Consider the following 18,376-nt stretch of genomic DNA (forward strand, 5'->3'; position numbering starts at 1 on the left):
AATTAGCTCACATTTTATACCTGTATCTTATTGTAATAGCTCTATTGTATATGCTCCAGGATCATATACCCTTAATGTAGATAAAACTTAGAAGATATTTAATTTTATATTTCTAAAACAAGCCATGCTCTTACGCAAGCTTTAAAGGAGCTTCCTCCTTCTATATCTGTCTCAAATGCTAAAACTTAACTCAATGTCAATATGAAATAGAGCTATAAGAGCAATTAGTATATTGAAAATACAATATTCACCTAAAATTTTAAAGAATTTCAATTGTTATATAATAAGTGTCTGAACTGGGAAATGCGTCTTTATCTTAATATTATTAGATAGATGGTTCAAACAATATTTTACATGTAAAATTCTTAATTTAATTTTGGAAATTGTGTTCCTTTTTTATTGTGACATCTACTACTTTTAGTATAATGAAAGAATGTTTTAGGATGGTTGCATATAAACTAAATAACTCACCAATTGTAAGACTTCATGGTCTCTATTATCTGCGATTCAAATGACAATTCAAAATGATCCCTTCCTATTCTAGTATCTGTAACTAATCATTACTAGGGTTCATCTCCTTTTTTTCTTCCTTTTTTAATACTTGTCCTTATCAGTGAAATTTACTATGTGAGAGGAAAGGCAGGGATGTAGCAACATTAGTCCTGTTTGATTTCAGGTATGAGTCATAAGCAGCCAATTGTATGACAAAATTTCATGGCCAGGATAACAAATTTTCTTATTCACCAAGATTTAAGTCAATAGAATCCTACTTCGTTTTTCTCTGACTTTCCCAGGGACAGATATCCACCTGTGGCAGTCCTCAGATTGCAGGGGGCATATGGTATTTCCCTTGAATGATGAACCAGCAGCTTTATGCAGGGTCAAGACACTTATACTTGGATTCAAGATTTAGGATAGCAGCAAACTGAAGTCTCAAGAGACTCTTCCTCAAATAGCAAAATTTTACCAATTATGACTTACGGCTAGATAATTGTTGTTTTTCTCATATATTAGCCTCAATATCTCATCTAGAATTGTTTTCAACTATCATTTCCCACCTTGGTCTGCAGATAAAGACAAAGGGAGAGCATCAGACCATTTCTAGAATAGATTTGGGATCAGGCTGAGATGAGATTCTCTCAACAGAGCCCTTGTAGACGAGTAGGTCATACCTGGGCACAATTTCCTTGGTGAAGGTTACAGGGTCAGACGGAGCTATAGCTTTAGAACTAGAGAACAGTTCAATCTTGGTCAAGGATTGACTGGGGCACAATCCTAATCTTTTATAAGTGCTCAAAGTGGTGCAAGCTAGCAGATGGTCAATGTAACTTGAAAAGGCAAGCTAATTAAAAATGCCACAAATTGGACAAATAGGGGCAGTATCTGAAGTAACTTTCTCTTGCTTAATTAAATCTATCCTCCCATTTGTGATACAATCACAACTCTTTCCGAACTAAAAGTATAGCTGGTGATGGAAGCTCTGGGAAGGAGCGCCTGACCTTCTTCCTCAGTCACCCAGACCCAAGAGATCTGTTTAGAATGGTACTGCTGTTTCGACTTCTTCATTAAAGTTCATATACAGTGAATAGTTGGTTCAGTAATGACATTAAAAATGACCTCCACTTTACTATTCAAAAATATTATTTCTTCACTTTGGGTGGGAGGGGACCTAGTTCCTCCAATAGCAGTGCTGCAGTTTCACAATATCCTGTCAGGAGGGCCCATTCCAAGGAACCTCACCAAGATGGCCTAGGAGGAGTTTACCATGCTTTTTCCCCAACAGTAAGTCATTTACTATTATTATTATGTTCTGTTTTTTAAATGTACTCCAATAATAATATTAGAGATATATTTATAATGTAACAGTATTCCAGTTGAAAAGAGGAAGAATTTTACTTCACTTTACAGGTTTTTTTTAAACCTGCTTGCATTTAAAACATCACCAAGCATATGATAAAAAGATGAATAGCTTTATTTAAACTTATCAACTCATAGAAAGTCATTTATCTTCTTCTCCCCTGGCATTTTCATGCCAATCATACTGCTTTCTATAGTAGCCACCACATGCCAGGCTTTTTCCTGGGCCTTAAAAGTTGCTCAAGTCTGTTTCAGGAATACTTTAATACGTTGAGCCCATATTTTCCCAATTTTGTTAATATTCCATCCCATGTAGAAAAGATACCTATAAATAGGCCAACATCCTGCTCAATTGTATTCCTCCAAGGTCGCAGTGGTCCTCAAACTTTTAGAATAGGGGGCCAGCTCCCTGTCCCTCAGACTGGGAGGGCCCGACTAGAGTAAAAACAAAGACCTCCCACTCTGTCTCCGCCCCTCAGCCCATTTGCCCTAACCCGGCGGGGCCCATAAACGTCCTCAGCGGGCCTGATCTAGACCTCATCCTTTCCACAACCGTGTCAGGGGCTTCATCACTGTGGGTTTCTCCCAACACCCCTAGGAAACAGGTGTAGATAGGTCTTATTCCCCTTGATGGGCTTCTTTAATTTGCTACAATCAGAATATCTCCAACGCAGCCTATTTTGCTTTATAATGCCTAGTGGCAATAACTACATTTCACTTTACACAAGGTGCGTTTTATGAAATGTGCTTTGTAATCTTAATATTGAATGGGGGAGGGAACACGTGCAGCCACTATGAGGGGAGCCTTGCTTTGGAATGGTCCTGATGGAGTTAAAGCCCTCAGAAATTTTGTTTTCAAAATTCCCAAACCCGTTACTTTCAAACCGCCACTGCACAGTCCAACTTTACCCATCCACCGCCCTGCAAACTTGGCTTATTTCCCTGCGTAGCACTACTCTTTCTTCTACTTAGTCTCGCTAATCAATCCCTTTCTGGTTCTGTAAGGGTTACTCCTGCCCGTACCTGGTTCTGTAAGGATTACTCCTGCCCGTATCTGGTTCTGTAAGGGTTACTCCTGCCCGTACCTGGTTCTGTAAGGGTTACTCCTGCCCGTACCTGGTTCTGTAAGGGTTACTCCTGCCCGTACCTGGTTCTGTAAGGGTTACTCCTGCCCGTACCTGGTTCTGTAAGGGTTACTCCTGCCCGTACCTGGTTCTGTAAGGGTTACTCCTGCCCGTACCTGGTTCTGTAAGGGTTACTCCTGCCCGTACCTGGTTCTGTAAGGGTTATGCACGCGGAGCTCCTGCCCGTATCTTTGAGGGCTTTTAGGCAAATCTTAATTACAAACACCTAGTTTTGTTTTGTTCTTTGGCGTAAGTGCTGGGCAAATCTACTCAAGACCAGCCCCTTCTGCAGAAGCTCCTCTTTCCTCTTTTCTTGGTCGCAGATTTTAGCTAGCAAGATGACATTAGCGAAGAAATCATCTATCTTCTCAAAATCAACCTCTTTTATGCCGGCAGGATATTCATCCAGCTATTTTGCCAGTGCCCAAGGGATTCAGCCAAAGCCCAACTGGGGCACAGGCATGTGACCAATTGCATTACTGGAAAACTAATAGAGGTCATACTTTTCTGCAGGCCTGGGATGAAATTTTTAAGCCCTCTCTTTTCAAATCACTCCGAGAGTTAAGTCTATTGATTTTGTTCTTTCAATAATTTGCAAGTTCTGCTTTCCTCTTTCCGAATTTCAGGATTCTGTACCTTTTTAAGCCATATGTTCAATTTTATTTGATTGTTTCTAATCTGAGCACCCTCTATTAAGCATGCACTTAGTTTATTCCTATCTGTATTTATATTTTATGCAAAAGTCTCAATCCCTTCAATAATTCCTTTTTTCCCTGAGGCAACTGGGGTTAAGCGACTTGCCCAGGGAAACAGCCAGGAAGTGTTAAGTGTCTGAGGTCAAATTTGAACTCGGGGCCTCCTGACTTTAGGGCAGATGTTCTGTCCAGTACACCGACTAGTTGCCCCTCAATAATTCTTTATAGGCTTCTTATACAATTTGAACTTCTATTCAGTAACCAATTGAGTTCATCACAAATTTTACTGTGTTTTTAATTTACCTAAAGTGATTTCAATTCAGTGGTATCCTTGCCTTCTGATTTCAGAACAAGTTTTCTTTTTCTGCCAGGACTTCACCTTCAATCAGAGTCCCCATCAGGCCTACTTGCTGCCGTCAGGTTGGTTGTTTTAAAGCAGCAAACAACAGAAGGTTAAATGAATTCCAATTCTACCCACATTTTTCTTCTCAGAAGATGGTCTATTTCCTTATTCTGACTTCTAATAATAAATCGTCCTTTCTATGATAAACTTATGCCAACTTTAACTACGGTTTCTGAGTATTCCTTAAGAGTCTATATTAAAATTAAAATCAATTTCATAGATTGATGCCCCCAAATTTAAAACTAGAAAAACTCCAGGCTTAGCTAATGTGTTTCCTTTTGAAATTATGAGGTGTAATTATTTAGGCTCAGGAGATTTTCAATCTGATTTCTCCTATAATATTTCCTAAGGTTTTCTTATTTTAATACTTCCCTGAATTCCTATTTCACTGAATCTCTCCTAAACATATCTAATGCCTAAAAAGACTACTTTTTTTTGGATAATTGTTTTTTTATTTTCAAAACACATGCAAAGATAGTTTCCAACATTCACCCTTGTAAAATCTTATGTTCCAGATTTTTTGCCCTCCCCCACCCCCTTTCTGAAACAAGTAATCCAATATAGATTAAACATGTGCAGCTCTTATAAATGTATTTCTATATTTATCATGTTGCACAAGAAAAAAAATCAAATCCAAAAGGAAAAAAAATGAGAAAGAAAAAAATCAAGCAACAACGAAAAAGGTGAAAATGCTGTATTGTGACTCACATTCAGTCCCCATAGTCCTCTCTCTGGGTACAGATGGTTCTCTCCATCACAAAACCGTTGGAACTGGTCTGAATTTTCTCATTGTTGAAGATTGTCCATTAGAATGCCGTTGCCATGTATGATGATCTCCTGGTTCTGTTCAATTTATTCAGCATCAGTTCATGGAAGTCTCTCCAGGCCTCTCTGAAATCATCCTTCTGGTTTTTTTCTTTTCTTTTCTTCCCTTCTTCCCTTCTTTTCCCTTTTCTTCCCTTCCCTTCCCTTCCCTTCCCTTCCCTTCCCTTCCCTTCCCTTCCCTTCCCTTCCCTTCCCTTCCCTTCCCCTTCCCCTTCCCCTTCCTTTCCTTCCCCTTCCCCTTCCTTTCCTTCCCCTTCCCCTTCCCCTTCCTTTCCTTCCCCTTCCCCTTCCTTTCCTTCCTTCCCCTTCCTTTCCTTCCTTCCCCTTCCTTTCCTTCCCCTTCCCCTTCCTTTCCTTCCCCTTCCCCTTCCTTTCCTTCCCCTTCCCCTTCCTTTCCTTCCCCTTCCCCTTCCTTTCCTTCCCCTTCCCCTTCCTTTCCTTCCCCTTCCCCTTCCTTCCTTCCTTCCTTCCTTCCTTCCTTCCTTCCTTCCTTCCTTCCTTCCTTCCTTCCTTCCTTCCTTCCTTCCTTCCTTCCTTCCTTCCTTCCTTCCTTCCTTCCTTCCTTCCTTCCTTCCTTCCTTCCTTCCTTCCTTCCTTCCTTCCTTCCTTTCGATTTAAAAAGTATTTATTTATTTATTTTTATTTACAAGGCATATGCATGGGTAATTTTTCAGCACTGACAATTGCAAAAGCTTCTGTTCCAATTTTTCCCCTCCTTCCCCCCATCCCTTCCCCCAGAGGGCAGGTAGACCCATACATGTTAAATATGTTAAAGTAGATATTAAATACAATATATCTATACATGTCCATACAGTTATTTTGCTGCACAAGAAGAATTGGACTTTAAAATAATGTAAAATTAACCTGTGAAAGAAATCAAAAATGCAAGCAGACAAACACATAGGGATTGGAAATGCTATGTAGTGGTTCACACTCATTTCCCATTCTGGTCATTTCTTATAGAACAATAATATTCCATAACTTTCTAGGTCATCAAAAGTTCTGTACTTTGGCCAACACAATCCCCTAAAGCTTTGCATTTCCAAACCAAACTTTATACAGCTCTTTCTTTAACTATCTTCCAACAGGGAGTCTATTCCTGTCCTAACTGGGATCCTATAGGATGCATTTCCCCTTGCCTGACTTCATCTTTTCTGTAGGTGTTCAGGAGCCTCGATGCTTTGGAGAAGTTGCCCTTGAGAGAGTTGGACTAAATTCCCAAGGATACTTCTGAGAATTTCCTCTGGAGATTACCTCCCTTGAATATGAAACAAGGAGGGGTATTTCCTCACTGCCAGAGACCTGCCTACATGGGTGTTTTTTCCTACAGCTAACACGAATATTCAGGAATTTGTTTTGATAGATTCTCCAATACTTCTAATTCTTAATTTTGGGGCTTAATCTGTAGGGCCCTAAAACTGGTCAACAAGGGCCTAAGGGCCAACATGTAAACCTACTCCCTTCTAAAATTTCCTAAAAATTTAGGTCTGATAACTGATTTAATTCTAAGCAAATAGAAATCAAATTAACCTTTTCCTCATCTTTGTAAAACTAAAATGAGTCTCCTCAGGTCAGAAGTGGGTGGGATTGCCCCTGGGAGAGTCACATGCCTTGACATCTCTCCCTCTAAGGGGGTCAATTCTATCCCAGATTAGATCAGATCATTAGAGTGGGAAATCTCTCCCTTAAACCCTATCCATTAAGGGACTAAGGATAAGATGGCTTCCTTGCCACACTGTGGAGACACTGAAAGTCTCCCCTCAACCAGTTTGAGTTTTCTTTATTGATCACATAAATGATTTAATTACTCCTTGTTAAAAGAATTTAAAGGCAAAAAAATCTATTTCAACCAGCAGGAAGTTTTTGTGGCTAGCTCGCTGAAAATGAGGAATTCCACTGCTGAATCTCCATGATCTTAAAGTAAATGTAAGAAAAATGGAGGGAAAAAAGAAAATAGTAATCTATTTTTTAAAAAATTAAAAATGTAGCCAGATAATTTTTACAGAAATAGAATTTGAGTGCTCCAGAGCTTGTAAATGTAGATGAGTTAAATCATAAATTCATATAGTCTCTTTTAGCCTAATTAAGGACCCTTTTTTTTTTTTTTTTTTTTTTTTAGTAGAAATGAATTTAGGGTAAATCAAGGCAGACTCACTAATCTTGAAGAGATTTACCATCGGCTCAGACAATTTGGGTGCAAACATTGAGAGGAGTCTAACCCCACAGTGTCCATGGAGGAGCCATCGATGAAATCCAACCTGTTGTACATTTCCTTTTCGGGTCTCTTGCAGTGGCCAGCCAAAAGAGGCGGGGGTCCTTGCATCATTGTCCCATCTAGGGTCATCAACGTTGTGGAGATTAAAATTATCCCATCTACAATAAGAGAGACTGAGGCAGAGGTCTGAGCCAATGGCTCCTTATTAAAAAGTCCAGGGCCCTATCCTTGTAGGGCGAGATGTGCAGTCATTCCAGAACAGCTATGCCAAATATAGAATAATCCCAGTGAATAAGCCAAATAATATGTCAGCAGGGTCACAAGTTGGGTGAAACAAGGAATATCTCCACATAAGATGGACAGGAGTAAATGGTACAAGCTATCACAGTCAGTGACCCAAGTGGTCACAAGATGGTCACCTGCTCCTATGGGAGCAGTGATTGGTTCAAAGGTAAATATATATTTGGGGGGACTTGCCATGTAATTCTGCCAAGCTGAGTTTGGTCTTTGTCACAGGGAAAAAACAAGGGTGGAGGGCCTTTTAGTTAACTTCCTAGAGTGGAGCAAAGTAAACTTGGAATCTGCAGCTCACTGCTCGGGGACCTTATCTACAGAACTTTGATATTATACTATCAAATCTATTAATCCTGATTGGAATAGAATAGGTATCCACATGAATTACTACTCTCAGCATTAAGCTCCTGCACGGAGAACATGGCATCAGAATATTAGGAAAAGAATGTCCTGCTAGGTTCCAAACGTCAGCTTGACTAGTCAAGGCATAGTAAGCATTTGTTCAGAGCCTCATCTGAGCCGGGCACTGTACTAAGCACTAGAAATCCCAACACCAAGTCAAAGAAAGTTCCTGCCCTTCAGTGCTAACAGGGAGGCAGTAAGAGGAAGTGGATCAGGCTAGAAAAAGGCACCAGGATGTTGCAACAACAGCAGTTCACTTGTTTCAGTCATGTCCAAGTCTCTGGGACTCCATTTGGAGTTTTCTTGGCAGAGTCTTGGAGTGGTTGCCATTTCCTTCTTCAGATCATGTTACAGATAAGGAAACTGAGGCAGAGTGAAGTGACTTGACCAGAGGACAGGCAGCTTAGTCAGTGTCTGAGGCCAGATATAATCTCAGTGAGATGAGCCTTCCAGATTCCAAGTCCAGGGTTCTATTTATTGTGCCACCTAGCTGCCCCCCTCCCCACAATCTACCCTTATAAAACATACTTGTTAAAGAAAGTAAAAAGAGTCAGAAGAGAAAAATAATTAGTAAAATCAATCATTAATTTGAAAAAATCTGAAAGTATGTATAATAAAGGAAAAAGTATTTATAATATTTATAATGTAATTTCTATAGACCTCCACTACAAAGGAGCAGGCACAGTATCTTTTCACGGTTTTTTTTTTTTGGGGGGGGGACCATGCTTGCTTTGTGCATTTTTTCGACATTTCTTTTACAGCTGTTTTATAGGCGTGATACCTTAATTAACATTTTTATATCGTTTGTTGATGAAAACCCCAAAGCACAAAAATCCATCCTGCTTTGCGAGATATCTTCACTTTGCAAGCCATCTTCACTAACAATATGTACTATTCCTTAAAGAGAGGACATTTCACAATAAGATGAAAACCAGTTAGTTCAGGTCAGAGCTTTAACTCACGTAAGACTCTAGACAGAACAATTTCCCTACACCATTTGATTCCACTTTAACCACCACGAGTAAGACATCTTTTTACCTCTCCCCTTCCTTTTTTAACCTTAAGACATCAGTCTTTCTAAAGGTGAACACTCAGGAGACACTTGCATTAGTCATTTCACGTGGTGTTACTATAACCAGTTGCAGGGAGCACATGAGACCTTCCTGGGCACAAAGGACCTCCCACTTCAGAAACTGTCTGGGCCTTTGAGTAAAATGTTGTGTAAAAAAAAAAAAAAAAAAAAAAAAAAAAATCTCAGTACAGGATGCTATTTCAGATGCACAGGCTGGGCGAGTCCAAGCTCCAGGACTTTATACAATCTAATGTACAGGAAGGGAAGTTACCAAGAAAACAGTCAACATGAAGACAGGATCAGTAAAAAGAAAAACAAGTGACTAAGTGACATTAGAAAGTCCAGACAGAAGCTACTCCTCGGTAGAAAGGAGAGGTCCATTAGTGTGGAGCTCTTCAAATCTTTTTGGACTTATTTGATAGGTTGATCTGGTTCTTGATATTTTTAGCTCCCTTTTAGTTTCCTTGTGTGGAAAGTCTCTCTGAGGAATGAGGTGGGGAAAGACTGTGGAGGGGAAATTCTAGTGATGAAAGAAATAGGGAAAGTATTGGAAAACACTTTTTGGACCTCCACTTCTCCTTAGACTGGACCCCCCACCCAACGCCACACTTCCCCCCCCCCCCCCAGCCCAGTACGTTAAGTCCCGAAGCCTCAGGAATCGCGCTTCTCCCATCTTGGCTGTAGCTAACACATTGAGGAGAGACACCTTGTACCAACTGTGTCACCACAAGAGCCCTGGAACAGCAGCGCTTGTGGAAATGAGACCCAAATGCTGTAGAGCCTGAAGTCAAGTCTTCTGATGAGCTGCAAAGGGAAGCCCTAGATACCAGACTCCTTGGTACTGGCAAGTAGTTCCACATCTGAAAGGGATGTGACTTTATTCACAGGGAAGGGCAGTCAAAATAATACTCTATCAGCCTCTTTGCCACTGCCCCTAAGGATTGTGGTCTTGCTGGGAAACCTCCTCTCAGTGTCTCCACCGAGCTTCTGGAAAGAAGGGATCGTCTGGCTTGTTGGTTCATGCTCCCAAGGCTTAGCGTCGTAGTTCATGTCTGGAGAGATCCTATTGGCCAATTCCCACTCCATTAGATGGGAGAATTTGAGAGGTTTTGAGCCATCTTAGTGACTAAGCACCTGTTGGCAAAAGGCAAATTCCATCAAGCGGTTCCCTGCTTGAGTGAGCCAGGTGAGTGTGGTACCCAAGGCTCCAGTTGCTTCCCTTCACATTTAGTAGGACTGGCAGGCGCGGCCCTCTTTGCTCACACAGCCGGTGAGTCTCTCCTTTTCTGCCCAGCCTTCCCCCTGAACCCCTAGCAAACAGTTCCCATGAAAGGCAAGTGGCGTTTCTGCACAGGCTTTGTGGAGGGTGCCACTGGAATCTAGAGCTTCTTGGAGGTGGGCACAGGGCATTTAAGCAATGCCCACCCAAGGGGACATGGTACTAGGCAGAATACAATAGCGCAGGATCAAACTACTGTCCTCTGAGGGCCAGCTTTTTCCACTCTGACTAGCACTTAGCAACATTGTGTGTGTGTGTGTGTGTGTGTGTGTGTGTGTGTGTGTCTGCCTGTCTGTGTGTGTGTTGAGTAGAGAAACTGGGAAAAATTTCACTTCCACACCCTGGATGAGAGTGGGAGGTGGGGGAAGAGAACAAAGGAAACTTGCACCTTGACTCCAAGAGACTTTCCCACAGAATGCCATCCAAGGGACTAAGGCAATGGTGCAAGTGACAGTTCTGGGACAGAAAGAGATGGTGACAGACAGACAAGATGAGATGAAGAAAGAGAAGAACAAGGGAGGGAGACAGAAAGAGAAAGACAGAGGAAGAGGAACAGAGATGAAGGAGGGGGACAGAGACAAAAACAGGAGAAGAGTCAGAAGAAAAAGACCGTAGGGAAGGCGGGAGACAGACATAGAGATGGAGAGCTGGGAGGGAGAGAAACGGAGGCAACCAGAAGCCAAAGAAATGGCTTGTGAGGCTTGGGGCGGAAGACTGAGATTTGGAGGCTGCTCCGAGAACGAATTTGGGTGGGGGCAGGGGTGCAGGGGCTGGGCGGAGCTAGGGTGGACGTGCAACTCAGATACAGCTTGTAAATTCCAGCCTAGCCACCCCAGGCTGGCTGGCGAAACCTGCTTTTGGACTGGAACTGCTCACGTGGTGGAGTACGATTGGATTTGCCATTGACCGGTTCCCGACAGTCAGGGAGGGGCCTGTCAGTTCAGGTGGGGGATTTCGAGTGTCATTCCAGACCACCTTCCAGATGCGGGCTAGGCCCAGGTTAGAATTAGAGATTGTAGCCGCCGTCTCTTACCCTAACCCTGACCCTAAATTCTCTCCGTCTTTCTGTCAAGGGATCCCCATTTGGAGGTGATTGCAGACACACCCAGCTGAGCAACCCTCTCCTACTACTCATAGCTGCTTTGGGGGAATCTTGAGGGGCTGATAGTGTGACTCTAGGGTGAGGAGACAAGGAAGAGATAGTGGGAGAAGGGAAGGAAACACCTGAACCTCTTTTTTCCCCCTCTCTCTTCTATGGCCCTCTCTTCTCCATTCAGCTTCACAGCTATCTCCTAGTCACCCATTCATTCAATTGGGCTCCCTCCTGTCCTGACACTGGGAAAATGGGATTTGCCTTGGGGAGTATCCCCCTCCAGCTCCTCCTCATTAAATCCAATATGTTAAATAATGGAATAGTTGCGGATGTGGGGAAATAATGAATTCTGCTTTGGACTTGGTGAGCTTCAGATGTCTACTGGCCATCTCCCCTGACCTCCACTTTCAGATCTCTGGCTGTTTATTAAATATCTAAAAGAGGATATTTCTTAGGGATCCCGATTCAACATGCAATACTGATGTGGTGATTTCTTTCCCCTCCTCTAAGCTCTTCCCAGCCTTCCTCCCTTCCTATCTTCCTTCTCATGCTGGAGAGCAGCACTACCATCTTCTCAGTCCTTCCGGCCGCCAACCTAAGAGCCTAACCCTCACTTTGTCTCTCTTACCTCTCCCCCTCGTCCAATTTGTGGCCAAGATTTCTTGCCTTCGCCTTTGCGGCATCTGTCCAGTACTTTCCCTTCCATCCTCTGACACCCAGCACTGCACTTCTGCGGTAGTTTCTGGGGAGGTCTGCCTGCCTCGAGTCTCTCTCTACTTCTGTCTACCCTCCATTCAACCACCAAAACAGTTTCCCTGAAATGGAGGTCTGTGTCACCCTTTCCCCCAATTCCATAAAACACCATGGCTCCCTCCCACTGCTGCGATCTCTGGTTTTTAAAGCCCATAAAAACTAGATGTCCCGTTTTTTAAAACCTGTTCCACCTCATTTTATTACATCTTACACCTCTGTATACTTAACTCTCCAGTGATCTTTTCCATTTTAACCAACCTGAGAGGTGTGAGTTTTAATTTGCATTTCTCTAGTCCATTGTGATTTAGAGCATTTGTTTTCATGTGACTATAGATGACCCGAATTTCTTCATCTGAAAAGTGTCTGTTCTTATTCTTTGACCATTTACCAATTGAGCAATGACTGGCTTGTATTCTTACAAATCTGGCACAGTTCTTTATATATTCTAGAAATGAGGCCTTTATCCGAAACACTGGCTGGAAAGATTCTTTCTCAGCTTTGGACTTCCCTTCTAATCTGGTTTCTGTTGGTTTTGCTTGTGCAAAAAACTTTTGAATTTAATGTAATCTGTTATCCATTTTGCCTTTCATAATGTTCTTTAATTCTTTTCTGGTCATAACTTCCCTCCTTCTCCAACAATCTAAGGGGTAAATTATCCCTTGTTCTGCTATGACATCACCTTTACACCTAAATCATATACCCATTTTGATTTGATTTGGATATAGGGTGTGACCTAGAGGTCTGTGTCAAGTTTCTGACATTATTTTCTAGTGTTCTCAGCAATTTTTGTGAAATACTGAGTTCTTATCCCAGAAACTGGAGTTTATGACATGCTAGATTACTCTATTCATTGATTAACATGTCTTGTGAGCGTAATTCATTCTACTGATCTGTCTCTCTATTTCTTAGCCAGGACCAAATGGTTTTGGTGACTGCTGCTTTAGAATATCATTTTAGGTCTTATCCTTCTAGCCTACCATCCTTTGTATTTTTTTTTTCATTAATTCGCTTGATATTCTTGCCTTTTTCTTCTTTCAGATAATTTTTGTTATTTTTATCTTACTCTATAAAATCATTTTTGGCAATTTGATTGCTATTGCACTGAACAAGTAGACAAATTTAGGCATATTGACATTTTTCCAATTGTTTAGATCTGACTTTGTCATGTAAGAAGTGTTTTATAATTGTGTTCATACGGTTCCCGGATTTGTCCTGGCAGTTAGACACCCAAATATTTTATTTTGTCTACAATTATTTTAAATGGGATTTCTCTTTCTAACTCTTGCTACTAGTCTATGCCAGTAATATATAGAAATGCTGATGGTTTTTTGGGGGTTTATTTTATATAACTCATAATAACCCATAATAAAACCCATTTTATTTCATAGTTTGCTAAAACTGTTAATTATTTCAAGTAGGTTTTTGGATGATTCTCTAAGTATATCATCATCTGCAAGTAGTGATAGTTTTATTTCCTCATTGCCTACTATAATTTCTTAAATTTCTTTTTCTTTTCTTATTGCTGAAGCCAACATTTCTAGTACAACATTGAATAATAGTGGTGATAATGGGCATCCTCGTTTTACCCCAATTTTATTGGGAATGCATCCAGTTTCTCTCCATTACAAACAATGTTTGCTGATTGTTTTAGGTAGATGCTGCTTATTATTTTAAGGAAAACTCTCTTCATTCCTGTGTTCTCTAATGTTTTAATAAGAATGTTTAATAGGGAAACGTGCTGGATTTTGTCAAAAACTTTTTTTTTTGCATCTATTGAGATTAAAATATATTTTTTCTTGGTTTTGTTACTGATATTGGTCATTATGGCAATAATTTTCCTGGTATCTCTTGGTATAAATCCTACTTGGTTATACTGTGTTATCTTTCTGATAAGTTGTTATAATCTTTGTCAATATTTTATTTAACATTTTTGCATTAATATTCATTAGGGAGATTGGTATGTAATTTTCTTTTGGCTCTTCCTGGTTTATGTATCAATCACTTATTTGTGTCATAGAAGAAATTTGGTATCCTGCCACCCTGCCCTCAACTTGCCCTCCTTTCCATCACCCCTCTTCCCTTTTCCTAGCCTTTCCTTCTATCCAGCTCCTCCATTTTCTTTCCCTCTCTCCTCCTACTTCCTTATAGAGTAAGATAAATTTCTATACTCCATTGAGTGAATATGTTATTCCCTCTTTGAGCCCAAAGTGATAAAATTAATTAGAGACTGCAAATTAATACAACTCTGAGGTACCACTACCTACCTCAGATTGTCTAAGATGATAGGAAAAAATAATGATAAATGTTAGAGGAGATGTGGGACAATGGGGACACTAATACATTGTTGGTGGAATTGTGAACTGAGCCAACCATTCTGGAGAACAATTTGTAATTATGCCCAAAGGGCTATCCCACTGTGGATATCCTTTGATCCAGTAGTGTCTCTACTGGACTTATATCCCAAAGAGATCTTAAAAAAGGGAAAAGGACCCACATGTACAAAAATGTTTGTGGCAGCCCTCTTGGTAACGGCAAGAAACTGGAAACTGAGGGGATGCCCATCAGTTGGAGAATGGCTGAATAAGTTATGGTATATGAATGTTATGGAACATTATTGTTCTGTAAGAAATGACCAACAGGAGGCTTGGAGAGACTTACATCAACTGATGCTGAGTGAAACGAGCAGAACTAGGAGATCATTATACACTTCAACAATGATACTGTATGAGGATATATGCTGATGGAAGTGGCTCTTTTCAACAGCGAGGTGATTGAGACCAGTTCCAATGATCTTGTGATGGAGAGAGCCATCTATGCCCAGAGAGAGCACTGTGGGAACTCTGGGTGGAGTGCAGCATGGTATTTTCACCTTTTTTGTTGTTTGTTTACTTTTTTCTTTCGCATTTTTTTCTCTCTGATTTGAATTTTTTGTGTGCAATGTAATTGTGGAAATATGTTTAGAATTGCAATGTATAATCTATATTGGATCACTTGCTATCTAGGAGAAAGGTGGGGGAAAGGGAGGGAGAAAAATTTACAACACAAGACTTTGTAAGAGTGAATGTTGAAAACCATCTTTGCACGTATTTAGAAAATTAAAAAGCTATTATTAAAAAAGAAACTGATGAGATTAAGCTTCAGACAATGCTCATCCCCCTTTCTTTCCTTCTATTGTAATTGGTCTTTTGTGCCTCTTCATGTGATCTAATTTGTGCCACTATACCTCCCCTTTCCTCTTCTCCCAGTAGTCTTTTTTCCACTCATTAACATCTTTTTCTTTGATATCATCATATCAGAGTCGATTCACAAACACAGCCTCCATGCATTGTGATGTCCCCTCTAACTGCCACAATAACAGATACAGTTCTCAAGAATAACAGTTCTTGTTTTCACATTTACGGATATAGACAGTTTAATTTTTAAATAACATAAAGATGATGCTCAGTCTTGTGGGATACTTGATTCTTGGCTGTAACCCCAGGTACTTTTCCTTCCAGAATATGGTATTCCAGCCTCTCAGATCTTTTATTGTAGAAGTTGCCAGATCCCGAGTAATCCTGACCGTTGCTCCTCGATACTTGAACTGGTTTTGTCTAACAGCTTGCAGTATTTTTTCCTTGAGATTATAGTTCTGGAGTTTTGTAACAATGTCACTTGGGGTTTTCCTTGTGGGATCTCTTTTTGAAAGTGATCAATAGATTCTTTCAATGAGTATTGTTCTAGTATATCAGGGTAGTTTTTTTTGATGATCTCTTGAAGACTGCTATCCAGGCTATTTTTTTTTTTTCTTTTTTTTTTTTTTTTTGGCCATGGCCTTCAGGTAGACTAATAATTTTTAAATTGTCTCTTCTGGATCTATTTTCTAAGTTGGCTGTTTTTTCCCATGAGGGATTTTACATTCTCTCCCATTTTTCCTTCTTTTTAGTTTGTTTGACTGATTCCTGGTGTGTCATAGAGTCCTGTGCCAGCTTGACTATATCCACAGATGTGTAGGGTTTAAGTTAATTAGGTAGTTTGGGGGAATTAACTCATGAGATCCAGTTCTTGGTGGTGGTGGTGGGGGGGGGGGGACGACAGAATGGATTCTCGCCCCAGGCCAGGCATTATCTGGAAGCAAAACAAAGAAGGCTGAGCACCAGGATGGCCCAGGTCATGTGCAAGTGCCCCCATGAAATAAGATCTTCTTTTGCTGTTTATAGGAAAGGTAGTTTATATAATCACAGAGTCCTAGGTCATATTCTCACATCTATAGACGTTACCATGGACACGAGGTTGTTAGTCTTCAAGGTCACATTCCCAGGTCTGTCCTCGCCCCTGTAGTGCCTTCGTTTCCCACCTACCTTCTTGGTCTATGTCTATTGCACTGCTTTCTCTTATATATGTTCTTGTATGTGTACATTATTTCCCTCATAGAGGAGCTGGTTTCCCCGGTGTCCAGCTGTGCCTGGCACACAGAAAAGGCACTTCATAAAGATCTGGGGATTGTTGAGTGACTGACTTCCAAGAAGTCATTCAATCTCTGCTTTTAGAGCTCAATAGAGGAAGAATGGGCTTCCTCAGTAGTCCTCCAGGTTGGCTCCCAAAAGTTCATGAGATAAAGAATGGAAGTGGAAGCAACTGGGATCTTTCCTCAATTGACTTGGCCAAGACCACATGGCTAGGAAGCATCAAGAGTTTGAGCCCAGATCTCCCACTGCCAGAAGCAACGTTCTTTTCGCTGATTGCCATCATGATGCCTTTGCATTGGCTGAAATGTCTCATGCTTAGAAAGTAGTCCTCTTTCCCCTCTACTCTTGATATCCTTAATTTCCCTCAAAACTCAATTTAACTGCCAACTTCTACAGGAAGCCTTTGGGATCCCTCCAGCTCCTAGTGCCAGCTTCTCATTAACTTTACATTATGCTCCATTACGTTGTATATACGTTGGTTTCTCCTGCTCAGAGGTAAGCTCCTTGACAGGTACTCTTTGTATTCCCCCCAACCTGGCGCCAAGTATATTTGAAACAAAGATTTCCTGATTGATTGATATACCATGATGCTTCCCCAGATTCCATTTCTAGGCCCTTCTCTTAGTTGCTCCCCACTAAAGTTTTCTTAAAGCTGGTCTTGGTCTGAGAATCCCTATCCGTCACCCCCGTGTCTGTCAGCCACCTTTGAAATCAACTCGGAATGCCTTGTCCTATTCTGGACTGAAAAGGAATATCTCTTGGCTTATCCTCACAGCCATCAAAATAAGCTTAGAAGTAATAATAATTGTATCAACTTCCGTTTTTCTGCTGCCTAATTTAACGTTTCCAAAGCATTTGCCTTGTAGAGGCCCAGAGGAGAGGAGGGAACATATGCATAGTCATCTCCATTTTGCACAAGTGAACTGAATCTCAGAGATGAAATGACTTTCCAACTTACACAGATCAGAACTGCTTGAGCTGAGGTTTAGACTTAGCTCTTCTGACTATCTGACAAGCAACTCTTCTTTGGTTAATTTTCTTCCCCCCATTTAACAAACATCTGTCCTTCATTGCCATTCTGTGCTGGATAATTCAAGTCAACAAATATTTGTAAAGCACCTACTAGATGTCAGGCAGCACACGGAACATTGGGCATACAAAGAAAGTAAGTCACTGCTCCCAAGGGACTGAAAGTCTAATGCAGGAGACAACACGCAAATAAAACACAGAGAGGATGAATTGGGAATAATTTTGGAGAACAGGTTAAGTTGGGACAGGCTTCTTGAAGTTGAGCTGGGATTTGAGCTGTGGCAGGAAGGCCAGAGTCACTGGTGGAAGAGTAGATGAGGGAAATAAGATGTCAAAAGACTGGAGGGGTAGGGAGATAGAGAGATGGGGTAGTAGGTGGGAAGGGGCTTGAGTCAAAGATCCTTCCAGCAGTCATTACAATAGTCCAGAGCTGAGGTGGTGATGTTGCAGTATCAAAAGAGAAAAGGGGGGTATATTCAAAAGATGCTACAGAAGCAGAATTGATCATTCTGGCAACAGATTAGACTGTAAGGAGTGAGATCACCCAATTAAACAGTTGAGGAGAAAAGAAGGCATAGGGTAGAATGATAAGGGGTACCTATGACGAGAGGATCCTTGAGAAGGATCCAGCAAAGGAGATAGAGGAGTGGTCAGATAGGTAGCAGAAGAACTAAGAGAGGCTGGATCTCGAGAATATCACCCTTTGTCTCCTCTGACTCTTTAGACTCTTTAAATCTTACCTTTTTAATCTCTCTTAATGTTGGTGCCTTTCCCCTAATTATTTCCAATTGATCTTTTCTGTGGTTTGTTTATACATAATCATAATCATGGTGACAGTGTTTGGCACATATTAAGCATTTATTAAATGATTCTCAACAGACCGACTG

At 41.0% G+C, this 18,376-nt stretch overlaps 1 long non-coding RNA gene across 2 annotated transcripts in view; it reads left to right on the top strand.

Moving 5' to 3' along the window:
* The first annotated feature begins 1,495 nt into the window (after window positions 1-1,495).
* LOC141548369 (uncharacterized) overlaps window positions 1,496-18,376 on the top strand; it is a 68,101-nt gene continuing 51,220 nt past the window's right edge. The window contains exon 1 of one of the 2 annotated variants that reach the window (XR_012483911.1): window positions 1,496-1,782. This is a non-coding gene — a long non-coding RNA (uncharacterized LOC141548369). The remainder of the gene's footprint in view (window positions 1,783-18,376) is intronic. The other variant, XR_012483912.1, reaches the window with a different exon arrangement.

The sequence above is a fragment of the Sminthopsis crassicaudata genome, chromosome X, assembly GCF_048593235.1.
Source record: "Sminthopsis crassicaudata isolate SCR6 chromosome X, ASM4859323v1, whole genome shotgun sequence".
Classification (NCBI taxonomy): domain Eukaryota; kingdom Metazoa; phylum Chordata; class Mammalia; order Dasyuromorphia; family Dasyuridae; genus Sminthopsis; species Sminthopsis crassicaudata.